Source organism: Fukomys damarensis, unplaced genomic scaffold, assembly GCF_012274545.1.
Source record: "Fukomys damarensis isolate Sample0158 unplaced genomic scaffold, DMR_v1.0_HiC HiC_scaffold_17, whole genome shotgun sequence".
Lineage (NCBI taxonomy): Eukaryota > Metazoa > Chordata > Mammalia > Rodentia > Bathyergidae > Fukomys > Fukomys damarensis.
The window spans coordinates 61,806,302-61,833,013 of NW_022900929.1; the positions used below are offsets into that span (position 1 = coordinate 61,806,302).

At 37.3% G+C, this 26,712-nt stretch overlaps 1 long non-coding RNA gene across 1 annotated transcript in view; it reads left to right on the forward strand.

The window, feature by feature from the left end:
* Window positions 1-3,358: 3,358 nt before the first annotated feature.
* LOC104868032 overlaps window positions 3,359-26,712 on the forward strand; it is a 119,450-nt gene continuing 96,096 nt past the window's right edge. The window contains exons 1-2 of the long non-coding RNA XR_781946.1: window positions 3,359-3,428; window positions 8,307-8,491. This is a non-coding gene — a long non-coding RNA (uncharacterized LOC104868032). The remainder of the gene's footprint in view (window positions 3,429-8,306; window positions 8,492-26,712) is intronic.

Below are 26,712 nucleotides of genomic sequence, written 5' to 3' on the forward strand. Positions count from 1 at the left end.
CATGTGCTCTCTCTTGTCTACTGACTGAAAAAAGTGACTACTGCTTCCTGAGTGTTTACCAGCATGATTTTTCTTTTATTGCCTGACTTGAGTATAATATGGATATACTTATGTATTTCTATCCTCTGAGGGTTCTAGATAAGTGTCATCTATACGGAATACAACTTCCATGTCTTAGAAATGACTCAGCCTAATATTTATTGGAAGAATTCAGGTTTCTCAGTTGAACAGCTGAGTGAAACAAGTGTAGGATTTATTACAAACAAAGGAATGTGGTTTATGATTCCTGAGAGCTGTGGAATTCCCAGCAATATGTGACAAGGATGCAAACTGAGCCTGGGCACCTTTGTAGCCTGGAGAGAAGGACAAACCCACATGCGCTGTATCCCCTGTCACTGATAAGCATCCTGTAGGACTTGGTCCATGCAAATTCTGTCTTCTAGAATTCCTTTTCCATAGCTATTTTTTTTTCTTTGGTTTTTTGAGACAGAGTCTCACTATGTAGTTGAGACTGATCTGGAATTCACTGTGTAGCCCAGGCTGGTCTCGAATTCACAGCGATCCTCCTGCCTCAGCCTCCCGAGTGCTGGGATTACAGCTGTGCACCACCACACCCAGCTCCATAACTTTTGAAATGAGAAGCCTCAATGATATGAAAACAGTTAAGGAATATGCTTGTCTTTGAGTTAATAGCAAGCTAAATTTTCAAGTCTTTTCATATGCTTAATTCTCAGAAGCGATTGTTTTTTGTGCTTTGCTTCCTTTTTTGGTCTCCTGATGCAGACGTCCAGGAGAAAGAAATCCAAGTTTGGTGAAAGTATAATTCAGATGTAGGAAGAAGCATTTTGACATTTTAGTATCTCCCCTTATTAGTAAACTGGCATTTTAGTGCATAAATGCACTTGGGGTTTCCAAGTATCTGATTTTTTAGCTAAAAATACTGTTTTTGAGCTTTCTGTCAAGAAAACATATTGAGAAAATGTCAGATGCACAAATGCCTAGTATTTCCCCATTAAGAATGCTTTCTTATTACCATGTTGTGCTCTAACCTTTATGTATTTCTGCTCATCCCCAACATATGAAAAATATGCCACAAAGAAGCTATCATGGGGCAAAGAGCCTTTGAATCTTAAGAGTCCTCTCTGGCGCAAGGCATACCAAGTAGGCAAGTTACGCAGAAATGCTGCGTGGTTTCTTTTTATTTATGCACAATTTGGACATTGCTGTTCTTTGCCTAGGGATTATATTTCTGCTGTATCAAAATGATCTTGTTGGTAAGGGATACTTGGAAACATTTTCAAAAAAGCATGGCCACTTTAATCAATAATTTAAAGAATTAATTTAGTACTAAAATTCCTTACAGAAAAAAATGTATGATAAATTTTTCAGCATAAAATTTACATTCCCTTAGTGGAAAGGCTATTTTCCAGTAAATGTAGTCAATAAATTTATCTCTGAAAGCACAAATGTGTACACAAGAACCCTCAAACATCTGGTGAAGTAGTTGCCTTGACAAAAGCCATAATATAGTGCTTTTGAGGTTGGTAAACCATGAGAAACTTCTTTTTCAGATAGAATTAAAGTATTTTTGTTGTTACCAAAGAAAAATGACATCAAATTTTGTTGACTATTCAGTGTCTCTTAAAGAAAAACATTGCAAGTTTGCTTAGAGCTCATTAATATAATTTGCTTATAGGATAGTGTAACTTCAAGCAGTTCTTTTGGATTTCAAATGCAGGCGGCAGAGTATGGCAGGTTAATCTTGGTACACAGATAGGATGTGCTATGAAAGATCATCTTCTGTTTGGTAAGAGTTAGGTGTTGGTGTACTTTGTCTGCAATAAGCCAGGTAGTAAATATTCTAGATTTTATGGGCCATGCATTTTGATATTTCTGATTATTTATAAATTGACCTTTTGGTTTATAGATAAACCCAAGTTGAATATTTTTTTCATAATGATGTGACTGTGTCATTGTAGTGTGAGAGAAGCTTGGACAGTGCAAATGAGTATGGTTGTATCCCAGTGAAACTTTATCGATGGCTACTGAATTTGGAATTTTATATAATTTCTATGTATCATAAAATATATTCTTTTGATTTTTTAAACATTTAAAAATGTAACAAGAATCTTTTGCTCATACACTTTAGAAAAACAAAGTGCAGGTTTGTTTGGGCTAAGGCACAGTTGATTACCTACCCTACGATTGTCTATGAACTATCATTGGTGACTGAAATTTTAGTCACGAGGAAATATGATTTTATTTGCAGTCAAGAAAGGTCTCTTCCATGTGGCATTTCCTAAATAATGTTCCAGAGAACCATACTGGAAGTTGCTCTGGGCAAAAAGTTCCATGAACAAATACTGTTAGGAAATATTTTATGTCCCTTTTAGAGAGTTGCAAAGCACATCAGTGTATTAAAGGTTCTGAGAAGGGCTGCAGAGAATAACCATTTAACATTTTTGTTGCTTTAGTTAATATTCACTGTATTTACTTATTCAAACTTCTGGGGAACATGACTTAGGAAATACCGTTTTACTGGCAGTTATAATAAATGAAAAAGTGAGGTGAAGATCAATTAAATAGAAATCCACTGCCATGTTCATAAAAAAGCATTGAGGGAACAAAAAACATAGTCATGGTGGAATATAGGTACTTTATTATCAAGGAAACAGTTTATAGAGGAGAAAATGGGGTGATTTTGATTTTTTTGTTAAAATAAATTTTAAACACAGAAAAAGCAAATATATGCTTCTCAAACATGGTATATGAGGCTACATTTTAGAAAATGAAAAATAAAATGAAGAAAAAATAGATATTTGGGTATTTGAAATAGGAAGTGCAAATATCACATCTTGTGCTATCAAGACCAGTGGGGTAGAACCTCAAGCAAACTAACAATCGAAATATTATTTCAACATTCAAAAAATAAAATACTATGAGCGATGATTAAAAGAAAGCCAGAGGACTTAGTAAGGCTATTCCAGTTAGGGTTCTTCATTGCCAGTAACAGAGTCTGACTGGATAAGTTAAAGCTGAACCGAAACATGCTAGAGAGAGTTCACAGAGCCGCTAGGAAGGTCAGGAGCCTGGCCCAGAAACAAGCAGTGACTGCAGGCTCCATAAGCCACAGCCTGAGTCATCTTGTGAAGCTTACAGTGCTGTTACAGCCATAGCTACAGGGACCTAACTTCGTTTCCGCTGGGTCTCTGGATGGGCCTATCTTATAATAGCCTCTTACTACCACCAGTTCCACAGAGACCGATTTTCAACTTATCCTGTGTTTTCACATTCCTCCCTCAAAATTCAAGGACTTGGAGAGGAAGAGCCGATGTCTGATCGGTTGAGCTGCTTTCGTGTCTGTGTTCTGCATCTCAGAGTAGAGTGAGGGAAGATACTGCCTTTCCCTTAAACTTCCAAGGTAGGAGGTAAGACGATCTCACCATTATTTAACCAATTGAGAGTTCTTCACAAACAAGAAAAAAGTTTTTTGTTACCTTTCCTCAAAAGATAAATATCTACCCCAAAATGAAGAAGGGGAATTATCTATGAGCAATGTATATGAAATCTGAAGTATAATATCTTTATTATCGAATGGTCTAAATTTATTATTGGATTGCAGCATTTATTTAGAGGATAAACAACCTAACATAAAACATTAAACACCCAGTGTGAATGTGATTTGCTAAATGTGAGTCTTTGGGATGCAATAGAATTAGGGCAGCTTTTGTTCTATTGAATAGGGATCAGTGATGCTCCCAAATCCAATAATTAGAATAGTGACTATCTTAATGAGGATTTCAACAATTTTTTTGGAAAGAACCTAAGAGCTAAGAAATAACCAACTGCCACTTATTTTTCTATAAATCAAAAAATCTAATGATACACAAAAAGCCTTCTTATGTTCTGGGAATTGAGGTACTTTGGCAAAATACTGATGTTCATTGAGTTACTTTGCAATCATTTATGTGCCTTTTTCTTTTGGTCCAGATACTAGATAAGAATAAACTGTTAAAACACTTTACTGTCACTTCCCTGAAAACTTTAAGTTAATATTTTGTTTTTTTTTTTAATCTGGAAATTGGAGTTTAAATATAAACTATCAAAATTATTACCTTGAGACCATGATGTTAAGTGAAATAAAGTAGGCACACAACCTTAAGTATTGCATGGTTTCTCTTATATGAGAAACCCAAATTATAAATAAATTAAAAAGCAAAATAAAAGATAGATAATGGGAAAAAGTGAGACAGACCTTTTGCAAATGGGAAGGGGACCAAAAGAAGGGAGGTGAGGAAAGAGGACATAAGAAGAATTTTAGATGATATGTGTTAGGTACATATATCAACTCCCCACAATTAATCATTATACAGTGCAAGTAGGTACTAATAAAACTAAAAATTTAAACAATTGTTAACACAGAGGAATGAGAGAGAAAGTGATATGTGTGATGGAGCTCTTCCCTGCAGATTTATTTCAAAATGTAGTAAGTGTAATAATTCAAAATTTTGCCATTTTATTTTTGTCCCTTGAATGGCAACAGCCATCTGTTAGTTTCTGTTTGTTTCCAAACAAAGTTACAGAAAGGGAGACAACTGATACTTTAGAACGGAGAAGAAAACTAAGATTGCTTCAGAGAGGAGGTATAGGACATGCTGTGTGTTTTTGCCCACTTGTTCAACATAACAAGTTAGAAATATGTGAATCAGTTAATTTAGCACCTGTAGCATTTAGTTGCACTTCAGTACATGTTGGGGCATGAGAGGACAAGTGGCCAAGTGCTGACCCTGAGTTCTCATGAGACACAGGTGTCCTGAAGGTGATGTGCTGGAGCCAAGTTCCTCTTCTGTTCTTAATAACCCCCTAGTTTCTTCTTTGTTCTTGTTCCTAGTAAACACTCCCTTTTAGTCACAGCAGATGTTGTCTTATCGAGATGTCCCATCTTTACTTTGCACAGTGTGTATCTGCTCGTGCTTCCTTGTGATTGCTGTTAATCATCAACCACTATGATCATGCTTCCTTTTGTGGCCTAGAAATTTTCTGTAAAGACTCTGGGTAAGAAATAAAGATCACCATTAGCCATCAGCTTCTGGTCAGTCTCATTGTGTCTGTGGTCAATTCCTGGAGACCCCTCCTTGTGAAGGAGACCCCAACAAGTACAGAACCATTACCCTGGCTCATCAAACTGCTGGTGAACACACACATCTGTTTTCCACCTCATGTCTAATGCACAACTCTTTTACTACCTAGAAACTTTATGGAACAGGCAGTATAAGTAATTTTTATGAGAGTGCATTGGATATGCCTAAGTTACTTTTAGGATCTGTTACAACCAAATGCTCAGTTGACTCTTTAACTCATCTACTGAAATATTTGCTACAGCACTGGGAAAAGCATATAAGTCTGCTAAAACTTCCAGGGGACTTTATGGCATCTCGTAACAAATGAGCTAAAGAAAAATCACAGAAGTTTGTGAAAAATGTATTTTCATTAAGAAATCTTACTTTATTATTTTTTTCATTAAGTTTATTGGTACTTTTTAGGTATACAGCACAGTTACATTCATCATTGGGATCTTGTACGTTTACATGATGTATCTTGGTTCTTATTTTTAGTCCATACCCCTGCCCTCCCTTCATCTCCTCTACCTTTCCCTATTTACAAAGACTTTGTTTACATTTTTTTCCTTTTCTCATATTTTTTCTTTTTCCTTCTTTCCTTTCCTCTACCCTTCCAACTTCCTCTACTCCTTTAGACTTTTTCTTCCTATTTCACATATCATTTATACAATTTGAACCTTACTTACACTTTCAGGTTTTCACACCAGAGAAGCTATTTGGTATTTACACATGTGTGTCCTATTTGTTTCACTTAAGAGTCTGACCTCAATGTGCATCCATTTAGCTATAAATGTCTCTAGTTTCTTGTTCTTTATGGTTGAGTAATACTCAATTTTATAGAAAAACCACATCTTCTTTATCCAGTCTCCAGTTGATGGGCATTTGAGCTGTTTCCTAGTTTTAGCTATTACAAACTGTGTCACTATAAATGTAGGTGTGCATATATAACTGTGCTATGATTCTTTTAATTCTTTTGGAAAGATACCCAGCAGAGGGATAGCTGGGTCAAATGGGACATTTAATCCTATTTTTTTTTTTTTTTTTTTTTTTTAGGTATCTCCATATTGATTTCCACAGTGGTTGCACCAGTCTGTACTCCTACCACTGATAGAAAAAGGTTCTTTTCTCCCTACAACCCTACCAGTGTTTGTTACTGGTTGATTTCTTAGTAGCAGCCATTCTTTCTGGGGAGGTGGAATCTCAGTGTTTTCATCTACATCTCTCGAATTACCAGTGATGTTGAACATTTTGTCATATATTTACTTGTTGCCTTGTTTGTCTGAAAAAATAGATGTCCTACTTTAGCTACACAGATGATAAATTGATAATAGTTTTAGCTATCATTATACATATTCTTAGGGTAAATTTTTAAATGACAAAAACATTTATGAAGCACCTAGTTATTTTTAGGGTATGTTTCTGGGTATAGATAGATCACTATGAATTAGAAGATACAGACCTTGTTTTAAAAAATGATTTAAAGGAGAAGATAGGGTGCTCACAAGATAAGCAATCTAGTCCTAACTCCAGGCTGGGGGAATAGAAACAAGGAATGACTGCTTCTCTCCCTCACTCTCTCTCTTCTCTCCCTCCCTCTCCTCCTCACCTCTTGACCTCCTTGTCTTATTGGTGCTTGGCTCTGGCATGATGCCTCTTGACCCATCTCTTGGTTGCTGAACCATTCTAATTTCTCATAGTTCTCTCTTTCTCCCATCCCTGATTCTCTTTGCTATTTCTATTTCCTAAGCTTTAGAGAAGCAATCAGGACATAATAAGCAGAGAGTGACAAAAGTTCTGGAATTTTGCAAAAATTTTACAATTTTTTTTTTATAAAAGAGTAACCAGAACTCTTATTGTCTACTTTGCATTATTTCTGAGTATTGCAAAATAAGTGGATAATTCTCACTTCCTTTCTCCTAATTTATATTATATACCATTCAGTATTTGTGTAGGAGAGGAAAGACTTCCTTTGAACATAGAATTTCTCCAGATTGTTGGGTATCTTTGCACATAAGGGCTGGTCTTTCTTTCTGAAGACTATGTAACTTCTCTTCCTATCCTTCCTAGAGAATTGACAACTTTGAGAATTTCCCCACAGAACCTTATTGCCACAGCATGTTACCATAGTACAGTCCTTTTGTCTTATTCAACAGACTTGGCTCAGAGTGTCTCGTTTGCTCTCAAAAATCAAATCTTCCTTTAAAGAGGAGAATTTCACTGCAGAAATATAAATCAAACATTTTGGGGTGGCAGAGACACTGGAAAAAATGCAGCCCAGTAATCTGAGTAGTGGGAGGAATGCAACCCCCAGCACACCCTCCACGTGTTGTCCAGCCAAAAAGTGACTCTCGAAGTGGCAGGGCCTGGAATGTTCTCCCGTAAAGGTGACAACTATATAAATTACAATGAACTCTGTTTTGCTGTTAATCTATTACTTTATTATATAAAAGGAGTGAAGACATTTTAAAAACTACATTTAGTTTTTGTGCCAAGTGTCTAACTTGGATAGATAAACCTGCCTATACTGGGGTGGGGTAACTCAGAGAGATGGGCAGATGCTTGTCTGGGTGGATGATAACCCTCCAGCCACAGGCTCCTATGCTGGGTTCCAAGGTGACTAATATACTCCAGGGCAATTAATTCTCCCTAGAGCAACGTGAAAAAATTAGTTTTGGAACAATAATTTCAAATTTAGTGCAGTGTTAGTTTGTTTCAATTTATCTGCTCCATCTTGAAAAAAGTTGAAGAGTTTGACTTTGGTTATTATATGATTTTTCAGAATGAATCCCTTAACAAACGTATAAATAAAAGAACTGGTCTATTCTGTTATATAAATCATACTACTATCATTATTTTGTGGCACTGAAGTAGAAACCAGGTTACTTGCTTTAAGAAGATCTATATTTTATCCTTAACTATCATATAAATTGGGCCACTCTCATATATTTTTGAAAGGAGATGTAATATGAATAACTAATTAATATAATTTTTCTATTTGCCTAGAGGGTTAATTTCATCATTTTGAAACTGAATTTTATCATTTACAGGGAGGAACAATAATAACTATTCCATCTCTTGGAGTTGTTTTAAGAATGCACGGATGTAACCGATGCTGCAGAAACTATAGTATACAAACTATGGGGTATTGTGGTAATCATAGTTTTGTTTTTGTTGAATCTTTCTCAGGAAAACACCTTGAGATGGAGATTTACATGCAGAGTTTAGAGTGGAACGTTCTGAACAGGTCTGGTAAGAGGAACAAAGAGACGAAGACTGAACAGAGGAGGAAACTGATCAGGGAAGCAGTTTCAACAAAGACTCCAGCCAATCACAGGGGACACAGTGGCACTGTGGAACTGTCTTGAAATGAGGTAGGAGCCAGACCTTTATGCCCCTGAACCAGCTAGCCAGTAGATGTGGGTTGCCTTTGCTGGGCTGGGGCAATGTTACATGAGGCAGTTTCTAAGAAAGTCCTAGAGGAAGGCTCAGCGGCAAACCCTCAACTATTGCCAGTAAATATTACCCGAAAAATGAATGGCTCAGTCCTGGAGGGAGACTCTTGATGGTGTACCCTTCCATCCCACACAGTGCATTGCTCAAATTCACTTGACTTGTATAGATTCTTTTCATCTGAGAACTGCTCCTCCAGACTTCTAGTTGGTCTCTTTTACAATGGAACTTTACAAAAGGAAATTTAGTGAATGTATTATGGTCCCTGTGATAGCTGGCCTCAGGACTATGGTCCACTCCTAAATCACACTTTCTATTATTTATTCTAGATTCTTTATAGTTTCAGTTAATACCTCTATTGATTTTTTTGTGTGGAATAACCCAGACTATCCTTGGGGGTGTTTTTCTCAGTGTGTAGCTACTTCACTTTCCTATTTTAGTCAGGTTGGGCAAATGAGCACTAACAGGCCTCCCAGTAGATTATCCGGATACTAAATGTATTCTTTCTGGCTTCTATTTTGTAAATTCAGCCTTGATAATCATACTAAATTACACTTTCTTAGATGGTGACTTATTTCCTTGCCTATTGGTGCCAAAATTGTACAAAAACCCCAAATGACTAGGCAACAGGTATGTCTTAAAATTTCATGGAACTCTTCCTGTGTCCCCTGGTAGATGCAAACTATAGATCTATAGATGCTAATGCTGCAGGCATGAGAAGCACAATTCTCCCAAGCAATCCCTGTGAATGCTGGCAAGTAGAGACACTTCTGTTTCCATTCTATCTCCTGAACTCTGTATTCCAAGAGTTGGGGGTGAGGTAAGGCACCATAATGGTCATTGATATATTGTGTGTTTTGTATGGCAAATGATACAGTTTGTCTCATAGGATATCATCTAGTTAGTATCAAAGATAGTCCTAAAAATGTTCTTCAGTTCTATTTTCAGCAAGCTGTTTCTGTGTTTCACAATATATGATGGGGCTAGCAGATCTCTTGACCACATTCTTACTCCCACCCCCCACCATGATGCGTTTCTCCTCAATTTGAGGTGGTTTGTGGTATTCTATGCCAGTGGTTTTGTGGTGTATCTATGCCAGATACTCTTTAGGTTGGTGGTGGTGTCTAAGTCTCTGTAAGCAGGAAAGATAAAAACCAACTTGGTGTATGAGTTAGTTGCATTCAAGATGAATTGTTGCCCAAACTGATATAATCAATTTGCCATCAAGTAAACAGTTGCTCAGTCTACTCAAAGCATGGTGACATACTGGGTACTCAGAGTTGGTATCTGATCTGTATAGATTGGACAATGGTAGTGGCAACTAGATCAGACCTGATGAGTGGAAGTACATGCTGTTGGATTAATATGTGATCTCTGTCCCTGTAGCCATAGCGACTTTTCATGACCCTGCTGTACCTGTGCTACATGGTAATGAAAGAGATGACCATTTGCAGCTGGCTGCTTCATTTCGTATATTTGGCAGTTTAGTGCCTTTATTTGTGGTTTGTAGTCACTGTTATATGTTAACATGTGATACAAATATCTTCACACTTCATGCCACTTTCATATGTCTTTATTTTTCTGTTTCTATTACCTAATTTCTATACTAGCCAAGCCATTTGCCAGTGTTATGAAATTCTCTATATTCTGATCCAAGGCAACTTCTTCCACACAAAATAAACATATGCACTGCTTACTGCTTTGTACATCTCTGCTATCTTCTCCTTCTGAGTTGGAGCTGTTTTGCAGCAGCGGTCTATATTAAGCCTGAACCTTACAGTTGAGCCAATACATTCATGAGGCAGTGTCTGCCTTTTACTTTGTACCTGGCTTTTTATGAAGACTTCAGCTCTAGGTGGCCACAGTGGCAGAGAACATGGGGGGCGGTGTCCTATATATCTGCATGTTCCCTTACTTGTACTCTTTATTCCATGTTATTCCATTATAATATGGATTACTGGGAACTATCTAACTTATTGGTACTATCTAACCTGATGAGTGGTTGGCACAACCTAGATCATGATGGGTGGTTCTGGCTGTGTGATCATTTAATATCCTGTGGTCAGATAACTTTATTCTTACAAAGGCATGCCCTAAGTCCAGAACATCCAAGGTCTATGATGTGACTATCCTATTAACCTTTGCCATAAACTTAATGGGCATTTTTTCCTATCACAGATACCTCCATGACCATAAGTTTACAGGTGTTATTGCATAAGCAACAGAACATGTTGAAGTCTGTATGTGATGCAGAGATAACTCCTAAAATGAGAAGTTTTTTGTATCTTTTGGTAAACTGGTCAGTAGAGGATTCCAAGATATGAATATGGTACCTGCGGAACCTAGTGAAGCCTGCCAGGCAGAAGATAGAGAAATTTGTCTTTTGCTTTAGAGAGAATGTTCTAGAGTAATTCAACTACAGAATCCCAAAACTTTCACAGATGTGGTAGGTTCCTGAAACTTCATAGGTTTTATAAATACTTTTATCTTACCAAGGTTTCTGATACACTCACTACTTTTGCTCATCAGGTTCAATGGACATGATGTCGTTAACTAGTGGATCAGTTTGATTTACGGGGAATCTTCACATGATCCAGGTCCTTCCACACTATGTTATGATAGAGGAAGGGCAGAATTAGATAGACTTGAGGCAGAACCTGAACTGCTTCTTCCAACAGATGCTCCTCTTTGATAGAGATCAGTGACTGCTTATTATGGCTGTATTGATCTGTTCTAGCAAATAGACAACATCTGGCACAACAGATATCACCAAGATATCACATAATTGGTTGGGGTGTTAGAAGTACACTCTCATCTTCCAGGACATGTTTTTTTTTTTTCTGCCAGACTGGTAAATTAAATAGAGATGTAAGAGAATGTAATACAGATATAATTCACCTTCATGTCCTTTATACTTTTAAGGGTAGCACTAATCTATGTCATTCCCTTTAGAATGTGATACTATTTTTGTTTCACTATCTTGGCCAGTCACCATTTCCACCATGATGGATCTTAAGCTACAGGTCATTATAGCTATTGTTTCAACTACCGAGGGACAGGTGTATTTATTGTGATTATAACTGTGAGATACTGGAATATGGCATTGGGTGCCATGCATGGCTAAAGGGTGGAATGAGAAATGATAGTGAGAGATTAAGAAACTTAATGATAAGACAAAGAAGACAATGATGATAGTAAGGTTTATAGAATGGAGGCCAGGTGGAAACTCTTTGTCCTGATGAGACAAAATGCTTGGCTTGTATCCTCAGCACCTTTATTTACAGTGTAGATAAGGGAAATGGAAAAGGTATGCCTGATTGGAAAGGGGAGAATGGCTAGGGTCTGCAGGAAACAATGTTTGATGTTTTTCTGGTGAATGGGTAGGAAGGAAGACAGCCCTCTTCTTGGCCAGGCCTTACTCCACCACACCCCTTGTCACCTGTTCTCCTCCTGGGGGCCCTCATAGCTGGGGGAGGCAAACTAGGCCTGGCCACAGTGATCTACAGCACAGCACTTCCAGCAATTGGGTGGACCTGTGGATCCAGTAGAACCACTCTAAACCAGACCTGGGCCAGTATACCATAGCTTCTCCTCAGCACCTGCTATTTATCGAGTCTTTTTAGCTCAGGGACAATTGTCTTCCTCACTGCTATCAAGAAGCCCAGATCTGTCATATCATTGCCATGCAGTGGCTCTGACCTACAGAGAATGGAGGTCCTCAGTAACAGTGACACCCAGCATATTCTCGATTGACTTGGTGAGTAGAATGTCTTTCAAATCATCTTGCAGGAACATAAGGTGAATTTTAAAAAATTCTATCATATATTCACACTGGCCTATCCACTTTGAGCCTTTATATATTGTCTTGCATTGGTTATGGATTAACCTCAGCCTATGTTCTCTACCGTAGCAGCTCTAGGGATTCTATATCGCATAGCATGGATGGTAACTGTATTCTGCTTTCCAGTACCATATTGGCAAGGCGAGGGTACCATCAGATGGGGTCTGTGTCAGGATGTTAAGTTCTGTATCATGGGAGAGTGCTCTGTGACTGAGCTCCGTTATACAATTTTATGTTCTTTTCTCAATCTAAAATATCCATCCCCAGATAAATATTTCGGTCTCCTGCTGCTGCATTTTGACTGGATTCTGCAACTTCATCATATAGTCCCTTTTCTTTTTTAGCAGGCCCATTTAGCATAGGCTGCTATATTACCCTCAGGCAAGAGGAAGCATTAGCCGTTAATAGGAAGAATGGGGTAGTTTTGCAAGTTCATTTGTTTCAGAAGAATCTGGGCTTAAAATGGCTATCATCAAGAAATTAAATAATAACAAATGCTGGCAAAACTGCAGGGAAAAAGGAGCCCCTCTGCATTTTTTGGTTGGAATGTCAACTACCTACCACCACTATAGAAATTAGTATGGAGAGTCCTAGAAATTCCATTTGACCTAGCTATACCCCTTCTTGGTAACTTCCTAAAAGAATTAAAGCTATCATATTACAATGATACAGGGAGACCTATGTTTAAAGCAGCATGATTCATGAGAGTTAGATCTTGGAAGTGGCCTATATATCAACAGATGAATGGATAAAGAAAATGTGGTATTCGTACACAATGGAGTACTACTCCATAAAGAAGGGTAAACCTGAGTCATTTGTAGGAAAATGGATGCACCTTGAGACCATAATGTTAAGTGAATGAAATAAATCAGACACACAAGTTTAAATATCCCATGGTTCTCCTATATGAAAACCCAAAACATAAACAAAGAGCAAAATAAAATAACAGATATCAAGAAGTAGGGAGACAGCTCTTTCAGGTATGTGAAGGGGATTAAGAGAGGAAGGAATTGAAAAAAGAATTTAGAGGTGTTATGGACATGTACCAACTTCCCATAAGGAATGTAATCATTATGTATTGGAAACAGGCACTAATGAAAAAATAAAAACTGGAAAAAAAAAGATTTTTGAGCTCTTTGATCCTGATGTCCTGATCTCAAGTGTCAGATTTCTGTTTTCCCAAAGGGAGCCAGGGTTTTGGCATAGCAGACTTGTTGTCCCTGAGATTTGAACCTTTTCTTTTCCAGGCCTGTCTCTCATCCTATTCTGTTCTCTGGATGCAGCTTAGGAGACTGTATATAAAATGCTGCCAAGGAGGCTCTCTGAGTTTCATATTTTGCCCTAAATTGGCAATGAATTATCTTCAGGCTTTGTCATTTCTTAGTATATCAACGGCAATAACAGGAGGCGTCAGATACCATTACCCATAAAATTATTACCCTGTAAATTTCTGAAATTCATGAGTCACTGGTAGTGACTGTTCTACTAGTCTTCTATTAGTGTCCCACTGCAGTTGATATTTGTGAAAGTTTTAACAATTTTTACCATCCTAGCAGGCCATGTGCTATCCATGTTCCACCTACTACCAGACATGGAGCCTCATGGCCAGCTTGCTTGTGGGTGATTCAGATTTGAAATCCTAATTTTAGTCTGCTTCCATGGATCATTAGAGTCACCACCTATTTTTGGTTAGGTTTCCCAGGAAACAAAGTCTGAAAAGGAGATATGTGTGTAGGAACTTTTCTGACGAGTGTTCTCCTCATAATACTCTTGAGAGAATTAGGCGTAGGCAGAAGTTGTGCTGAGAACTCTGGATGGTCCCTCAGAGATAGTCCAAGTTCAGGCAAGGAGGTGGGGCCACTGGATCCTCATTATTCAAATATTGCAAATTTGTGTCAGGGAGGCAGCATGACCATGGGCAGCAAAGCATCTTTTGATTGAGGCTACATATTCAGCTGTAAGCTATGTATAGTCAACAAGTGACTCTCACAGCCGTTGAGCAAATAAATGACTTGGTTATAAAGAGAGCCCACCATAGCATTTGGTTCATCCTTCAAAATGAAGACAGCGGTACCACTATTTCAATATGGTGTATCCTGTACATAGAGAATAGGAAATTTGAGGAATTTAGCACAAGAACAGAACATTTAATAAAATACATTCTTCACAACTTCATTGTTCCATGTATAATTTAAGCTAGAAAATGCAGCAATTCTAGGTAATTAAGAGAAAATGATTTCAATTATTATTGAAAAAATTATTTCAAATATAACCATTGACCTGCAAGTTTATCTTTCCACCACGGTGGATAGCACTGGTTAAAATGAGTTTAAAACAAATGGAATCAATGTGGTACATGGTTTGGTAAGATGTTTGCAGAAAGGCTAGGTGAAAAAATAGTCACCTCAGTAGTCTAAGGGGTTGCATAGATGATTCAGTGAGACGCAAATCTCTTATGGTGTGTAAATAGTGGACAGAATATTGGTGAGGTGATATTTGATTTCTAAAAGAGCAAAGAAGCTTTATTATTACAGGCATTGTTTAGCAGTAAATGGAATGTTTTCTGGGAGAAACACTTTTATTTTGTTCCCATTGGTTTTGAGTGCCTAGTATTTCCTCAAACTAGAATATGTCTTCCAAATATTCCTGTTTGCCAATCTTTTGCTGCCACTAAAAAAGGATTATTGGTTATCTCTGCTCTGGGATTTCTATTAGTGTCTCCATTGATGGAGTTCAGTGGCAAGGTAATGTGAACAGAAGATAGCCACATGGAAGCAAGATGCTGGTATTGCAAAGGGATTCTATTCCAAATACTTGGAAATGTTTTGCTTCTGACAGCATACCAAATATGACTCTGGTATTGCTATTTTTTGTCCGCTTTGAACCAGCTTGTTGACTCATTCACTCAAGAAATATTGAAATGTTTACCACTGGAGATGTGCCTCAGATAGAGACTTGTTTTTTAAATAAATATTATTATCTGACCTAAAATGGACAAAATTTGAAAAGCTTGGCACCAATGCTTCCATTTTACAACTTTAGATGTGCCTGTGTTCCTCTAAAATTTCCAGTATTCACTCAGGGAGCAAACTTTTGACAGTCTTTCTCACTTTTAATTTGATGTTTCTTTGGTGAGGGATCTAACGTTTTTCTCATAGCTCTTGTTTAATACTGACAGTGTGCTCTTAATTATTGGAGAAGCCACAGGCAAGGAAATGTAATTATAATGAAATGAATTACAGACCCTTAGACCATTTCACCTTTTGCCTCCTGGTGAAGATTGTATAGTCTTGGCATCAAAGCAGCTGATGCTTTTGTCTAATCTCCCTATTTGGTTGAGGCAAGGGAAAAATCTGACTGAGAAATTACCTGTTGTGCTATCACAAGATGAATCTTTGAGACTGACATTCAGTATAGGAGATGTGGTGTGAGCTGTTATCCTGCTTACTTCAAGGTACAGCTACCTGCAGAGAAAAAGCTGTCTGCCTGGCTTTTTAAAAAGTAAAGTCTATTTTTTTTTTTTAAGAAAGTTTAGGAAGAAAGACATAAATGCCTATATTCTTGTACATAGTTTCCAGTAAATCTCTTACCCAAGCAAACAGCCTGAAAATCAACCCGTGAATTGATTTAATGATAATTATATTGGATTGATATTAATAATAATTATGTTGTAGCAGCCAAATATTTAAGGGTAAAATCCTACTGAATAGCTCATTTGTACATAGATGAAAGCATATGGACTAATATATTTAAATTTCCTTTTGTAAGGAGCATTTGCTCATTGTGAAGAATGGTTGCTTCTTGGGTGAGAAGGTTCTGGAAATCATTCATCTTCTTACCTTCTTTAGACAATTCTCATTTGGCAGGACTTGGTGAGTGGAATTAAGTAGATACTGAAGCTAATTAACTGCCAAGTTACTTAATGGGCTAACTCATTCTCTTCCTGATTATTCTATAGTCACTAATCCATTCTTGAGGAATTAAATTTCATTATTGCATATTTTCTGGTGAAAGTGTTTAAAAGATCTTGACTTTACAAAGGCATTAAATTGTTCACAGACTCATTGCACTTGTTATGTTTTAGTATTTTAGTTTCTTGCCTTGGGACATAACATTTACTTGTAAACTTATAATGTATCAATAGCAAGGTCAAAAGCTTTGGTTTAGAAATTTCAAGAGCATAGGTTATGTGACTTAATAGAGTTTTTAAATTGATGAGATGAAAAGTTACACTCATTGCATAGATTTACCACGTGCAGAAAAAATAAGGAAGGTAGACAAAATGCAGTATGATCCATCTTCATTTGTGAGACATGTTTTAATACCCTAGTGAATGCCTGAAACTGCAGGTATAACAAACCCTATATATACCATGTATATACTTATAATGAAGTTTAATTCATAAATTAGACACAGTGGTTTCTGGTATGACATCTTGGCATCAATTGGAATGTGTTTTCTGCTCATATCTTCTACCTATAATTTTAATGTCTTTTCTATTTTAGGCCGGGTGTGGTGGCACACGCCTGTAATCCCAGCACTAGGGAGGCTGAGGCAGGAGGATCACTGTGAGTTCGAGACGAGCCTGAGCTACATAGCCAGTTCCAGGTCAGTCTCACTACACAGTGAGACCCTGTCTCAAAAAACCCCCAAAATAATAAAATAAAATATTTTAATTAGGTACATATCATGCATTGTGGCTGTAACATTTGCAGTCTAACATGTGACAGCAAAAGAAGCATAAATTTCTTTTTGATCTTCACAATCATGGATAAAAGATTTATTTTTTTACCACAAAGCTTACTAACGTCAACATACAATCGTTTTTAATTGGGTAGACACCTCTCATCTCTTCACTTAAAAGAAACACTTTATGGCTTCTTTGGCCATCTGAATTGTCAGCATCACTACTCTTGGGCCATTATTAGGTAGAATGAAGGTTACTAGGACACAAGCATGATGACAGTTACAATGACAGTTCATCTGATAACCAAGAGGACTGGCTCCTGAGAGACTAAAGGATGACAAGTACATCAGTTGTGATCAAACAATATAGTTAATATTTGCATTAAAACAAAGCTATTGCAGTAGAAGATAATTGCTATTAATGTCCCTCAAAATACCAGCCCATTCTATCCCATTGTTCTTGCCACTCTCTGAAGCAGTTTTGGAAATCTTCCATGAGTGTCTTTAGTTTCACTGGTGTGGCTGCCTTGATGTCCCAAATTCATCCAAGAATATTTATGTTTTATGGTTATTGTGATTTTAGAAAGTTGCATAGCAGAGGGGTCTAAGAAATGCACTTTGTTGAATCCAGATGTAGTGAATAAGGTGGATGAGGACACATTATAATATTTTTATTTGACAGAAATAATTGCCATAAGCATTTGATCAATGAGGAATGATAAAAAATGTGGCAAACTTTAAGTTATAAAATTATTGCAATAAAAAGCACATTATCATTAATCCCCCTCAAAATACTCAATATATTGTCATATACTGCAAGAAGTTTTTAAAAAATTTAAATATTCACAGTATGTTTCCTTCACCCCTTTTCTACAAAATGGATCTATACCCTGGATAAAGAGATGATCAAAAACCTAGGAAAAACTGGATAGCATGAGCTTTCATCATGCTACTTGGAGCAGTGCTCAATTTAAAAAGTAGGAATTATTTATTTCTGGAATTTTCCGTTTAATATTTTCAAAACTTAGTTGACTGTCAGTGACCAAAGCCACAGTAAGTGGAGCCATGGATAAGGGGATACTATTGAAGAGATATTTTCCAATAAAAAAGACTGAGTGGGCTGGGGATTAAGCTCAGCGGTTCGGTGGCCTGCCTCACAAGCGCAAGGACCTGAGTTCGATCCCTGGTACCACAAAAAAAAAAAAAAAAAAAAAAAAAAAAAAAAAAAAGACCGAGAATGGAATAAACACAGGTAAAAGAATAAAGATTTCCAGGATGGGTGAGCAGTGAGGGATATAAAGTTGAAAAAGGGAAAAATCACATAAAACCCTATTGTATGGTCTTTGAGCATTTTGGCTAACTTACTTCATAAAATAATTTATAAAAATCCATGAATATGCTCGGACAGTTTTAGGATAGTATCTAAATGTTTTGTTATCATTTAAAGTAGCTACACATGAAATGATTTCCAGATATTGTGAATACCGATAATTTCAACAATGCTTACATCTATTCAATCAGTATCTTAAATGTGGCCAAGATATTTAAATACAATAACTTATTGATAAAACATGGTTAAAAATTACATGAACAGTCATGTTTTCTCTTATATAATAAAGTTTTCCAGCATTTTAAACCTGAATTTGTATTTCACTGCATTTCTCCCGTCAAGTTTATGTAATACACATATGCTTGGGAGCCTTTCACTGATTACTCCTTCACAATTTTCTACAAACAAAACGCAGATATAAATTGAAATTAAATTTCCAGTGATAAAAGGGCCTTTAAATGTTAAATTTCCTTCTCCTTGAGTCATCAAGTCATTACTATTTTATAACAGACCAAATCACAATAAGTAAATTACCAATTTTGCTAAACAGTTACTAAAATAGTTGTTAGAAATGTATCTCTTAGTGAGATACTTTTTCTAATTAGTTAATGTACTTGTGAATGAGTATAACTTATGGAATCACAGTAGTTTCTGTTTTTTTATTTCTATAGATTTGACAATGGCAACCTCATTCATATAAAAAAAGTAGATAGAGGGGTCTAGAATGTGCAAGACCCTTGGTTTGATTTTTGAAACAAAAAATAAAAGCTAGATTTGCTACCTATTTGCTATTGTTTCTTATTCCTAAACCCACCCTTCTCTATTCTGTGGAATGTAGGGGCTAGGATTCAACAAATTGTATTTCTTAGATCCTCTGCCTGTTGGCTTCTAGGGAAGACTAGAAGGCTGGAGGAGACCAAAAACGATTTTTTTCTGTTTCATCTGTATTTGTCAGTGGCTTCAAGGACAGTTGTTTAATCTCTTCTGCTACTGTCAAAACCAACTCTACTGTGGCTGGTTCCCCAAGGTCTGTGTATCAGCTCCACCCAGTCCCACCTCTTCCCCTCTGAGTTACTTCAAGTTCCTCCTCCTCCTCCATCACATCCTTCCTTTTCTCCTCCTCTTTCCTCTTCCCTCTCCTCCTCTTTTCTCCCTCCTTCTTCATTGCCATCTCCTTCTTCTCTTGCTACCATCCTCCTTGTCTTCCTCCTTTCTCTAAAACTTTAGTAACTGTGAAAATAATTCCCATTTTCCTTCTGTTTGAAATATCTAGTTTGGTTTCTGCTTTCTAACTGAACACAGTGATCCGTTATGAAACCATTTTTAAATTGGTAGTTCTGGAAATTTGATTAGATTTATGCTTCAATATTTTTTCTCTTTAAAAGCCAAAAACTGAGAGAAAAAACACCAAACCTATGCAATTATTTATTACTTAATCATTAGAACCATTTATTTTCCTATTTGGGGGAGATATTCTTAACATATTTTTTAGGTCTAAATAAATGGCTATGAATTATAGTTGTCAATAATGGAACTTTGTTTGTATATATACAGAGAGTATTGAGAATGCTCTTAATTTTGCTACCCCTTTATCTATACCCAATTTATCATATCATGTACTTTAAATATTTTTCTGATCTTTGATGAGTGGGATTAAATGTTAAATTTACAGAAAATGTTTGTCACTAACCTAATTGAGAAAAGTTTATTGCCTTTCTTGCCAATAAACCAAGTCAAACTATTTGAGATATGACTTTATTTTTCAATTTTTCTGGGTCAAAATGTTGTTTCAGATGCTTTAAACTTTTTCATCTTAATAAGAAATGCTTTTCAAACATCTGGAAATGCTTGTTTTTTCTAACCTGTGGGCCATTTACTATGTTTTTCTGGAAAAGTTTTCCAGAGGAGTGTAATAAAAAACAAAAGTAGCATAGTTTTGTTTTTAATGTTTGTTATTCTCACATTCGACCACTAAAAGTGTCAGAGATGGTGAGCCGAAGGAGGAATGCAGAGACAACTTCAGGTTTTTCAAAATGGTAAAAAGAACCTTCGTTTTCATTTTCTGCTTTTTAAATATTTTTGAGGGAAGGAGGATTTCTCCCCTAAACCTATCCCACTCCCTTTTCTAATTTGTGTTACTAGGGATTCAACTCAGGGCAGGATGCTAGGCAAGTGCTATATACGCTACCACTTGAACTGTATCTCTACTCGACTTTTTTTAACTTTTAAAATTTTGAGACAAGATTGTCTTAAATTGCCCATGATGGCCTTGAACTTATTAGCATCCTGCAGAGCTGAGATTGTGGCCAATACCACCATACCTGGCTGATTTTTCTCCTTTGGTTGGAAGGATATTAATTTTAAAATTCTGAAGATGGAGAAGATTTTCATTTGGCAGCATGTCTTTAAGGTGTGACAACTACTTTATTTAAATGGAGAAATATTTTTAATAGATTTTAAAATGTGGAAATGTAACATGTCTCACAACTCTGCAAGTTTCAATGTTGTTGTAATGCTGTCTCTAAAAATAGCATGAAGAAGGAGATTTCAGAGTGTTACAGTTGGAACCATTGGATCTTCTAAGTGGTTGCTATTACTTGATAGAAAATTCCTAGGGAGTGAAGGGAGGGCAGGGACAAGGGGAAAAAATGCTAACCAAGACCTGTCATGTAAAGGTACAAGATCCCAATAATGAATGTAACTGTACTGTATACCTAAAATGTACCAATAAACTCATTGAGGAAAAAAAAATTTTAAAGAAGAAAATTCCTTATGCCTTCAAATGGACATTGTTATTGGTTGCTTATATTCATAAGTTTAGGTTCTTTTGCTTGCTGCAAACTAAATCAAAGGATGCCATTTATTTTGGTAAAAAGCAAAAAGTATTACAAACAGCTAAGTTAGGTAGAGATATAGGCAGTCAGACAGAGCTAGGTCTGAGAGAGAGAGAGAGAGAGAGAGAGAGAGAGAGAGAGAGAGAGAGAGAGAGAGAGCGGAGAGAGAGAGAGAGAGAGAGAGAGAGAGAGAGAGAGAGAGAGAGAGAGAGAGAGTGCTCATACAAAAGATGAAAGCACATTACAACTGTGGCTGGAGATGCATCTGATAGAGGGCAAGGCTCAACATAAAGATGAAATAACCAGGCTTACATACTTCCTCAAGGGATAAGTGGTAACACCTGGCCCAGTAAAGTCTATATGGATATCAGTCATCCTGGTGAATGACCAAGATCTCTGAATCTAGCCTTTCCCAAAAAAGTTCTTTGTTCTTTCCATTTATACTTTTCTATGTGACTTGCTTCCCCATTGGATCAATATTACCTAAGTGACTATACTTGTAATCTTATTGGTTGTTAATAATTTTGTCCCATGTTGTACCTACCTCATGATTTTATTCTATAAAACTTTTGTTGTGAAGGGGGTTCCCCACAACCCATTCAGGTCCCCTCTTGCCCCTCAGGAACTAAATAAATAAATATTTCCTACTCTTAACTTCTGTTGTTCCTTAGAATTCATTCTTTATTTTGGAGAACACGAACTTGGCATATCTGACATCTAGCATATTGGGAGTTACATTAGTTCCTCTATATCATTTGGAGGTCCTATATCTAAAGAATCTATTCAGTGCTAGCTCCGAGGAGATGGAGAAGCCCATTTACTTCAAATAAGCTTCTCACTATCTACAGGTGTGTTAGGATCTTTTATAGCAAGGAACAGCAGAGGAGGGAATACAGTGAGATGATAGACTTGTTCTGGCTTGTTTTATCCCTTCCTGGCACCAGATCTCTCCAGCCTTGGCTGAGGCAATAAAATTGGACTTGGACCTCCTGGTTCCAGCATCTGCATGCTCTGTCATTCACCTGGGCTGAGAAAAGTGGCGGTAACTGGTTATGTTCTAGACCTGAGGAAATTTGGAGAAGCCACTTATCTCTAAAGGAAAAATAATTCTAATTTCTATAGTTCCATTTTATGATGCCAGTCACAAGTTGTCTTCATAATGTTTACTTTGCAGGACAGTTTGGGGATCAAATGCAGAAATGTGTATAAAGCACTTAGATGATAGGTATTCAATATTTATAAATTCAGTAGTCACATGGTAGCTTTTATTAAAAGTTGCCCCTATCCTATCTTTCACACTGGATGGATACAGTTTATAGGTCTGGTAGGGTGTGTCCTGTTCATTTCGAACTTATGCTGATAATCTTCTTCATATTCTTACTCTTTGTCTTGGGGTGTTCTATTTTGGAGCATTTTTCACATTTAAATATCAGGATAGATCATATACAATTGTCTTTCAGTGAAAGCTTTGTTCCTAAATTCTCTCACACTGTGGTGTTTCCTTTGCTGTGTTCTACAGACCTCCTCTGCGGTTGTGTCCTTCTTGAGAGGCTCCATGATATTTCTGGAGCTGTAATACTTTCTACATTTTACCCTTTGACCAATTTCAAACCCATGACTAAGTGTAATGGTGTATTAGATTCTTTAATTAGGATTTCAATATTTAATTAAAGAATTTAGTTCTTTAATTTTAGAACTCAGCATACTATTTCATAAGATATGACTGATGTAACCATGTTCTTTCTCCTTAAAAGAAGTGACTCGCTCATGTTCTGCTATGCAGTAAAATATCAAGGCCTTCTATTTGTGGATCTTCATTTGCTATGTTATCACTTTTTTGAAGTAAGCAGATAAAAAATATTAAATGTCTTAATTTGAATATTTGGTATCTAAAGGTAATTATTTTAAAGTTAGTAGAAAACAATTACTATGAATTTTAAACTCTACTTCCTTTTTCTAGTGAAGTAGGACTTAAAGAAAAGCACATTTTTCCAGCCTTGGGCAGTTCCTCTTCCTTTTAGATCACCCCCTCACACACACCTTCACACACACACACACCTGCAGCTGTAATTCCTTGTTGTAGTACAGATAAAATTGGCAACTATGACCTGTAAACATAATTTATGATACTCTGTTCTCCTAAGATTCACAGGCTCTGTCTCTTTTCAAGGCTTTATTAATTGCTTTTAATTGCTTTGTCACACTTCTGTAACCTTGCATGCCCCCTCCCATTTTCTCACCACTAGGAAGACCCCCTCCTTTGACTAAATGTGTAAAGCTGAAGCCTTTCCTTTGTTTTAAGCTTAACCTTTGGACATGAGTCCATTGAGTCAGTGTCCACCTAAAATAAGATCCTTCTGTTTCCTAGTAGGCTCTCCAGTCTCTTAAATTAAATCCCACAACATTTCCTGGTGACCATGAAGGGACTAGAGATGACAGATTTACTGTCTCCTTGACCTTTTGGCCCAAGAGGGCTCCAAGCTGTGGGAATTCCGAGACTTCTGGCACCACTGGATAAGACTTCAGCTCAGAGAAGAACTAGCCTTCCCACACCTGGGTGACCTCTCCCCTGCCAGTGCAAATAAACCTGTGGGGATTCAGGATGATTCTGAAACACTGTGCTACAGGACCATGGTAAGGTTTTGTATCCTAGGGGAAAACCCATCTCATTAGAATGGAAAGGGAGACTGATCACCTCTTGGAGTTTACCGAGTAATCTGATGTGGATTGAGTTAGAGGAAACCTACAATCTCAAGCAGAATATGGAGTGGCCTGAAGCAAAAATGGCTCACAAGAGCTATACTGAGTAATTCAAACCTACACAAGTTTGGACGAAACCCACACAGGTTGAAAAAAGCTGGAATGGGGAAGTGCATGAGTGCATGTGGATAAATGGAGTGAAGAGAAGCTGGGGAAGTGTCAGGGAGCACCAGAGGGTAAACAAGAGGAATCAAATTACAAATTTTAGCTAATTGATAAATGTAATCTTGGCTTCTAATTTAAGTTGATGTTTTGGTTTAATTACTGTGCTTAAAGTGTTTCTCGTGCATTTCAAATTCTTGAATTGTAATTACAGGATTAACTGCTCTTTTCTCTGCTCTCCTGTTTAAGATAAGAACACTGATTCAAGGTTACATAGAGGTTTATTGGCAGCCAGCCAAATTTAAAATGTAACACTCTGAGAACCAAAAAGTAAAGAAAGAAAGAGAAAAGAAAAGAGGACACTTTAAAATCCAAATAGCTGCAGCCAAGTTTGTTATAGAAGATTTATAGTGAGTGAGATGGAGAAAAATATTAAAAGGCTCTAAGTATAAGAGATACACTTTTGATATGAGAGGAATTTGTATGATAAAAGTTTTATCATGCTAGAAAGAGAAAAAAGAGATAATGACAAAACTGGAAATCTCACATATGTCAAGAGAAAGTTTGTGGAATTAGTTTATCAAAAGAAATATGTATGGTTGCTTGTTAATTTGGTGGAACTCAGGTAGTTTCTGAAGCCAAAGTGCTTGAGAGATTGATCTATATTGCAATAAAGTAAATATGGGAGGACAAGTCTTGAAACTCACACCATTAGAAAGTATTTAAAGAAACTTTAAAAGGGGGGGCTGGGGATTTAGCTCAGTGGTTCCGCCACCTGCCTTGCAAGCACGAGGACCTGAGCTCTATCCCCGGTACCAAAAAAAAGAGAAACTTTAAAAGAGGCTATGCAGGGGACTATGGAGTAAAATTTACCCCCCAGAGGTTGAAAACTCTTTGTGAAATAGATTGGACCTCTTTTGATGTAGGGTGGTTAGCCAAGGGGAAAACTGAAAGGGTAATGATTGGGCATATTCCTAGGGTGATAACTGAGGATGGAGAATGGCCAGAGCACCCAGATCGGTTTCCCTTCATCAACTGATAGTTAAATATAGTCCAGACTTGGCCCATCCAGTTACAGCTCTTCCTGAAGGCATATTGCAAAATGCTTCTAGCCTGAGCCATGCCTAAGACAGAAGGAAAAGTGGAATAGCCTTACTGGGAGGCTCAGCAACAAAATAAAGACAGCAAAAGGTGCAAGAGAAACAGGTTCTGCAAGAGTTGCCAAATAAGTCAGAGACTGCAGGAGACCAGCTTGAAACTGAACTATGGAAGCTATAAAATATTGTTGAATTGGCTTATGAATTAGGTATTAATTAAATTGTGAGCCTGTCCTAGGCCTACATGACTTGCAAATGAGCCTTTGGCTGGCATACAGAAACAGAATTCCAGATGCCAGTGGTCACAATTGAGATCTCAGTGGTCAGTGATACTGTGGCACCTCTGATAGTGAGAAGACACTGCAGTTGAAGACTTTATGACCCTTTGCAGCCATTTTTCCCAGAGCAAATGTTAGCCATCAAGACACATGTTACTCATTCTCAGGAATGCATTGTTCCTCCTTTTTACAAACCTGGCTCTCATAGTGCCTTAGTCCCTACTATTCTCTGTGTTTGCCTTTACACCCCTGCAATGTTGTGTGATCGATAAATAGTGGCAAGTCTGGAGCTTTATGGTCTTAGCTTTGATGCTCCTAGATGTCTGTTTATACAAATTTTATCTTGAATTATTCTTTACACTTAACTATACCCTCAGTCAGGGGGTCATGCAGCCCCTGATAAGAGACCCCTTCCTCTTATGCTCCAATTTACTCCTCTTTGCCATGGCCAGCCCACAGGGAAGAAAGATCAAATTTCAGTGAGCCTCAAACAAAGTCTAAGGAGTTGCTTAGACAGAGTTGCTGTCTTAGGAGGAAAGTGAGGGAGGCCCTGAAAATTCAAATGAAATGCCTCCAATTGGGCTGAGCAAGGGCTTTGTAGATGCTCCTCTGAGGAACTAGGAGACAAATTTATTATGATATGAAAGGCCAAATCTGAAGTTATCAATGGAGCTTTATCTACCAGCTTTTCTCAACTACTGATCTTAACTGGAAATGCTATACTCCCTCCTATACGGAAAACCCAGTGTCCCTATAGATTTGATACATCCATTTTCCAGAATTATAATCCAACCTGGCCAGATTACATCAGATTCTCCTGACACTGTTTAACTTTCAAGAGTTCCAGAGAGTGAGTCAAGCAGCCCTCCACTTGTTAGAGAACAATGCCCTATAGGGTATGATAAATATTCAGATGTACGGTCAGGCTCAGTTCTTGGAGGAAGACCCCAAATGGAACCTAAACAATGAAGTTCAGCTACAATGCTTGCTGAGGTACCAAGAGTCCCTCTTAACAGGGCCTAAGGGAAGGTGGAAGAATAACAAATGCGGTAAAGATTTCAGAAATACAGGAAGTTGATGAAAGTCCTTGCCAGTGCTTGAGAAGTTATGTGAGGCATTCTGGCTCTCTAACCCATTGAATCCTGAGGCCACAGAAAACCAATGTATGGTAAATTCTGCCTTTGTGGGATAGGGCCAGGAAGACATCAGGCACA